The sequence below is a fragment of the Maylandia zebra genome, linkage group LG14, assembly GCF_041146795.1.
Source record: "Maylandia zebra isolate NMK-2024a linkage group LG14, Mzebra_GT3a, whole genome shotgun sequence".
Lineage (NCBI taxonomy): Eukaryota > Metazoa > Chordata > Actinopteri > Cichliformes > Cichlidae > Maylandia > Maylandia zebra.
In genome coordinates, this window is record NC_135180.1 from 3744528 (window position 1) to 3750633 (window position 6106).

Below are 6106 nucleotides of genomic sequence, written 5' to 3' on the forward strand. Positions count from 1 at the left end.
AAAGGGTTACCTTAAATGCATCATGTTTTTAATTTGCAAGTTCATAAGCATTTTCCTTTTCCATTTCACAATCAATTCTACCCCCAGGTCAAAAATATGTCTGGGGAAATTTCCCTAATATAATATTATTTATAAATACACCCCTCCGGCGATTAATTGCATACCTGCATGGAGGCAAGACCTCACAGCAGAAGCATACTCCATAATGTGTTTTACATTATTATATGTATATATTATATGTAACCTGGTATTTTTCAATTATTGTATTTACCAACATCAAGAAGTCACAAGCAAAGAAAGACCACACCATGGTGCATAACAAGGAGAGTTTACTGGTCAAAACTATTTATTAAACAAATAAAACACATTTTCTATTTCATTTATTTTAACCAGAACACATACAGATGAGTGGCTAAGTGGAAGAAGATGGATGGATATGAATTCTCTAGCTGGGCCCACGTCCTCATTTTTGACAGCGTTTTAGTAAGTAAAAGTGAATGCTTTGGCATGAATTGAGCTGCGGTTCGGGTAAGGCCTCGAAGGGGACTGGTGACGGCTCGCGGGCCTGGCAGATCCCCATGCACTAAATAGACATGAAGAAGTTAAAGAATTGAAAAAAAGAAGGGAGGTTTGGGCACGTAAACGAGAATGAACAGCTTGCAGAACTGAGGGAACATACATAGATGACAACTGGAAGGAGTGTGTTTGGAGGTGTGGTCCGGCTCCTGAAATTCCGATATGTAATCTCCAATAAAATTGTGTTCATACAAAATCTATGAGTGACGACCTCATCAGCAGTCCAAGTCAAACTGGGCACACAGACCTGGGTTCCTTCAAGCCAATCCAAACAGATGACGGAGATGTACTTACGAATGATTCCTTGGACTTTGGCTACCAGGCCACCGGGTGGACATGGTGAGGTCTTCTCAGAGAAATCGCACGAGTACAGGACATTATCCACTGTGGTGCCATGCTCGCTATAGTTCAGAAGCTCATAATGCTTGGTATTCTGAAGGACGACAAAGACACACACACACACACAATTTACATCTTGGTCACTAACAACCACAGGAGTGCTCTGCAGAGTGATGTAGTTTAACAGCCTCACCTTGTCATAGAAAATACAGGCATGTTTCCCCGATACGTAGTTGCAGTGACCGTAGTTTGTAAGGCACACATCCATGTCAGCACCTTAAAGAAACAGTTAAAGACTTAAACACCCTTTCCCACAACACAAAGAATACAGATTTGCAACATGGATTTTTTTTCTGCAGTATTGCCGTGTCAAAATGTATTTTAATGACCTGCACTCCAATGTGACATATTGTGTTTTTGTTCAGTAGTTTTTATTCCACATGGTCCTGTTGTGACCCTCACAGGTCTAAGAACTTACTTTCACAGACAACTTGCTTAAAATACTCCGATTTAAAGATGACGGTATCAACTATCACTCAACCTGACTAATGATGCAGAGATTGTGAGCTAGTACAGGCTCAGTACATTATTATATTATACTCTGTCGTGTACTGCTGCCTGTCGTACAGAAGTACAGTCATGGTTAAAAGGATACCTTCTGTCAAGGTTTACATATTGGGACAAAATAAAAATCATCTTGTTTTTAGCAGGTCTTGAAATTAAATCTTGATATATAACCTCAGATGAACTATAAAATATGACATTACACTGTCATGTATTTGACAAAACTAAGCCAAAATGCAGAATTAGTGTATGAAGCACTAAGCAAACCCTTGTTGCTTCCATAGAAATAAAGATGACAAGTAGCAGGTACATACTGCTGATCAAACACAACTGATTAACTGATTATCAGCACGAGTGACCACCTCTATAAACTCAGAAGCATTCTGGTGTGTGTCGACATAATGCCAAAGAGGAAAGATGTCTTAAAGAATAAATGAGTGCTGCATGTCAGTATCTGAAGTTGCATGAAGCCAGTCCCAAACACGCTCATAATTCTACCATGAGAAAGATTATTCACTATTCAAGTGGAAAACATGCAAGACAACTGCAAAACATTCCCAGGAGTTAAAGTCCAAAAACAGTCACCAAGGATCAGGCAGTGCAATGACTCCAAGCACGTCAGCAAATCTGTCTGGTGGTTCTGCAAGCTAATGAATGATGGGGTGTTGTTAGTTTTTCCACACACTGCTTCTGCTTCACTTCCCAGTTTTATATCTGTAGGAGTGATTAGCTCAGAGCCAAGACACCAAACCAGGGGCCGTGGTACACCTGCTGTGTTGACAGCTTTGCGTGTCACCAGTAATACCATCACACACCTATATCCATTCATGCTAGCTGTTACGGTGCATGTACGTGCTGCAGTATTCTTCTGAACAATAGGTGTTGCCCGTCCTCCAAATCAGCGCTGGTATAGAAGGAGAAGAAGTCAAAGTTGGAAGCCGAGGAATTTTAAAGTTTTTGCCAAGTTTCAAAGTTTCAACATCTCCCTCTGTGAAACCTGTGAACCTCTAAACTTCTGTACTGATATGATGTTAGGATGCCATTAAAAACAGACTTTAACCCAGCTGCAGCAGCAATGCTGCCAGATTATAAAAATGGAGAAGTGCATGACCAGCAGAGATGACAGCTTACAACATGTAACATCAACTTTGCTGTACGGTGACATTTGCCAGGCACCACACAGCAGGTATGATGGGGCCCTACCTATGTTCTACTTCGGTCTTACTAAACTTTAGTCACAAGGCAAGAATATAACCTAAATCAAACATGATTAACTAGAGTTTGGTGAACTGGTAAAAAAAAACTACGTGAGAGCAGCTTTAATGCTGTTCTCCTACGTGAACCTTTCCCCATCACAGGTGAAACCTAAGAGTGGCTCAGAGCCAGGGCACAGAATGCAGCAGGGTCAAAGTCACAGCGACTGAATGTCCTACCTGATCCTACGTGTAACGTCCTATAGCACATGCTGACAGCTGCTCCTCTTCCTGTCAGAGGGTAAAAGACCGCTCTGGCTTGCACCTTTTTCTGACCTGGGAGGAGGAGAGTGTAGGTTTTAATAATTAGAACAAAACAGCAATCAAACAGCAGAAAAACTGACTTCTTGACAAGTAAACAGACTAAACTGTAGTGCAAAGGTATCTTACTGTTTGGGTGGGGTGCTGAGGTTTTTGGGGTAGTGCTGGTGGTGGGGGGAGGTTGAGTGCTGGGCACTTTGGGAGCAAAGAGCTGCTGGATCCTCTGATAGGCCAAGAGCTTGATCATCTCTGCATCCAGTTTGTCCAGCTCGATCGATGTGCACAAAAACACAAACGCACACAACCGCTAGAAGCTAATTACATCTTGTAGGTGGCTGTAGCTCAGGTGGCAGAGCAGGTCAGCCACTAATCAGAAGGTCGGTGGTTCGATCCCAGGCTGCCTCCTGGCTGCATGCCAAATCTTGGGCAAGATACTAACCCCATGTTTGCCTACTGGTGGTGGTCAGAGGGCCCGGTGGCGCTAGTATCCGGCAGCCGCTGGGCAGCTGTGGCTATAATGTAGCTTGCCAATGGGTGAATGACTGAATGTAGTGTGAAACGCTTTGGGGTCCTTAGGGACTAGAAAAATGCTATACAAATGCAGGCCATTTACCATCTTCGTGTGCTTCATAGCAGAACACAGCAATACGAAGGCTCTTAAACTGTCACATGTGGCCGCAGAGTGACAAACTCACCCCCATCCTCCTCTTTTCCATCCTTCATGGAGCTGGACAGGTTGGTGATGGAGGGCAGTGTGTTGGGCAGCAGTGAGTCCGTCAGTGCAGGAGCAGCCTTTATGTCTGAGGGACAGGAGAGGAAAAAAGAGACAAACTGATGAGATGAGATAAAAGAAGGACCAGAAAAAAGACAGTTTTTGATAGTTCACTATAAAGGAAAAAAGTGCACAGGAACTATTACTGAGATAGAAGGCAAAGCAAGTTGTATCTGAATAACTTTTTTTTCTTCATAACTCAGTAACTGAAAATAAAATGTGCTCTTAAATGGCCATGTATCCTTTTGGTAAATGGGGCTGCACGACACAAAATATGCAAGAAAACTGTTAGCACCATCGATTATGTCAGCAGTGAGTATTCAATTAATAGCAACAGTAAACATTCAAAAGAGAGAAAACTCAGGTCTTTTAAAATGAACGTTTCATTTGTTTCCACTTTAGAAAATGCTTGTTTTGATAGTTTAACAATACACAGTATCTGCCAAAAGAGCTCAACTCTTTCACTGTATTTACATCCCATATCACAATCACATTTCCACTTTCTTGAAGAAACATTTTCCTAAAGACAAAAAACTGATAAATTATTAGAAGTAGAAATAACAGAATCACAATTTTAAGTGATCTGCCAAATAAAATAAGCTATGCATCCTAGACTGAGGCATGAAATAAAAAGGCCTTCTTCCCATCTGCTTGGAGCTCTTTCTTACATTATAAGGGGAAAAAAAAGAGTTCTGACAGTATTGCATCTCCTGGATGAAGCAGAGTTGGTCAGTGTGCACGCGTGTGAATGCATGTCAAATCAAATCAAATCAAATCAAATCACTTTTATTGTCACATCACATGTGCAGGTACATTGGTACAGTACATGTGAGTGAAATTCTTGTGTGCGAGCTTCACAAGCAACAGAGTTGTGCAAAATACAATAATGTAAACAAGCAAATACAAGAATGGCTACATCTGAAACTAATAAATATATGTACAATATATAATAGTATATGCATTTCTGGATGTGTATACTAAATATTTTTCTACGTGTGTGTGTGTGTGTGTGTGTGTGTGTGTGTGTGTGTGTGTGTGTGTGTGTGTGTGTATACACATATTTACAAATTAAATAGAGTAAACAATAAATAAAAATATACAGAGTTGAATATGTGCAAAACAGTGGCATTACTGTACAGTATGGAGTGCATAATGTTAAAGTTCCAGTAGTGAAGCTGAGGTGTCTATGACGTGTTCAGCAGTCTGATGGCCTGATGGAAAAAGCTGTCTCTCAGTCTGCTGGTACGGGACCGGATGCTGCAGAACCTCCTTCCTGATGGAAGTAGTCTGAACAGTTTATGGCTGGGGTGACTGGAGTCCTTGATGATCCTCCCCGCTTTCCTCAGGCACCGCTTCCTGTAGATGTCTTGGAGGGAGGGAAGCTCACCTCCAATTATCCGTTCAGAGCACCGCACTACTCGCTGGAGAGCTTTGCAGTTGTAGGCGGTGCTGTTGCCATACCAGGTGGTGATGCATCCAGTGAGGATGCTCTCAATGGCACAGTGATAGAAGGTCCTGAGGATGCGGGGGCTCATGCCGAATCTTTTCAGTCTCCTGAGAAAGAAGAGGCGCTGCTGCGCCTTCTTCACTGTTTTGTTTGTGTGTACTGACCACGTAAGATCCTCAGCCAGATGTACACCAAGGAACCGGAAGCTGCTCACTCTCTCCACAGCAGCGCCGTTGATGGTGATGGGGGTGTGTACTTCTCTGCACCTCCGGAAGTCCACTATCAACTCCTTTGTCTTTGCGACGTTGAGGGTGAGATGGTTGTCTTGACACCAGTGGGTCAGAGCGCTGACCTCCTCCCTGTAAGCCATCTCATCACCGTTGGTGATAAGACCCACCACTGTTGTGTCGTCCGCAAACTTCACAATGATGTTGGAGTTGTTAGTGGCTGTGCAGTCGTAGGTGTAGAGTGAGTACAGGAGAGGGCTCAGTACACACCCCTGTGGAGCACCAGTGTTCAGTGTGATGGGGGATGAGGTGATGCTGCCCAGTCTGACCACTTGGCGTCTGTCAGACAGGAAGCTAAGGATCCAGCTGCAAAGGGAGCTGCTCAGTCCTAGATCCTGCAGTTTCCTGTCCAGCTTCGAGGGAACGATGGTATTGAATGCTGAGCTGTAATCTACAAACAGCATTCTCACATACGTGTCTCTCTTCTCCAGGTGTGACAGGGCAGTGTGTAGTGTCAGGGCTGTGGCATCATCAGTGGACCTGTTGTGGCGGTATGCAAACTGTAGAGGGTCCAGTGAGTCGGGTAGTGCAGAGCAGATGAAGTCCCTGACCAGCTTGTCAAAGCAATAGCTCACGATGGGGGTCAGGGCTACAGGTCCTCAGTCGT